Source organism: Ochotona princeps, chromosome 3, assembly GCF_030435755.1.
Source record: "Ochotona princeps isolate mOchPri1 chromosome 3, mOchPri1.hap1, whole genome shotgun sequence".
Classification (NCBI taxonomy): domain Eukaryota; kingdom Metazoa; phylum Chordata; class Mammalia; order Lagomorpha; family Ochotonidae; genus Ochotona; species Ochotona princeps.
This window is the reverse complement of record NC_080834.1, coordinates 8,903,103-8,903,859: the sequence shown is the minus strand read 5'-3', so window position 1 is coordinate 8,903,859 and position 757 is coordinate 8,903,103.

Genomic DNA, 757 nt, shown 5'->3' with positions numbered 1-757 from the left:
GGCCAAGGGTTTTGTAACATCGTCTTAAAAAGTAGGACACAGACAACAGGGAACGAACAAAGTTGCCTTTGGCCAGCAGACTTTTCTCTCATCCATCTGTAATAATTCCCAGTCTTCTTCCCCATCCATCAGAACACAGGTGCCACAGCGGACTGGATTGTCTTGGCTGTGTCTGCACCTGCCCAGAGATGTTTCAGTAGGTAGTTTCCTTGGATCACAGCCTATTTTGAACCTAGTCTACATTCTGTTGAGAACTAGTTTGGTTGTTTAAGGCTCTGAGACTTATCTGTATACAGTCTCTTATTTCCTGCTAGGAAAGAAAAAATACATATTTAGGCAAATGACATTTTTAAAAAGTTGGATAACTTCTTTGTTGTTAACAGCTTAGGTGAGAGGCATTCTTTCTTTTTTTCTTTTCTAATAATCTTACTTAGTTGATTAAGTACAAAGGGTCAAGGGCTACAGGAAAGTGAGTAATACCATTGTTTCCACACTAATATCATCACTTTCCCCTGCCCGCCCCCCCCCCCCCCCGTGTCTGAGGTTGAGGGAGAAACAAAGGGAAAAGCCCCACCCAGCCTCCCACCCATCCCAGGTCCCCAATGTGAGGCACGCTCCGAGGGTCCTGCTCAAGCAGTTTTGATAGTTCAAGAGTTCTGAATTGCTGGAGAGGCATTCATTTTTATTATCTAGTAGACAAATGTAGAGAATGTAGTTGATCAAAAACACGAGATGCGCCTTTGCATGTTTATTTCAT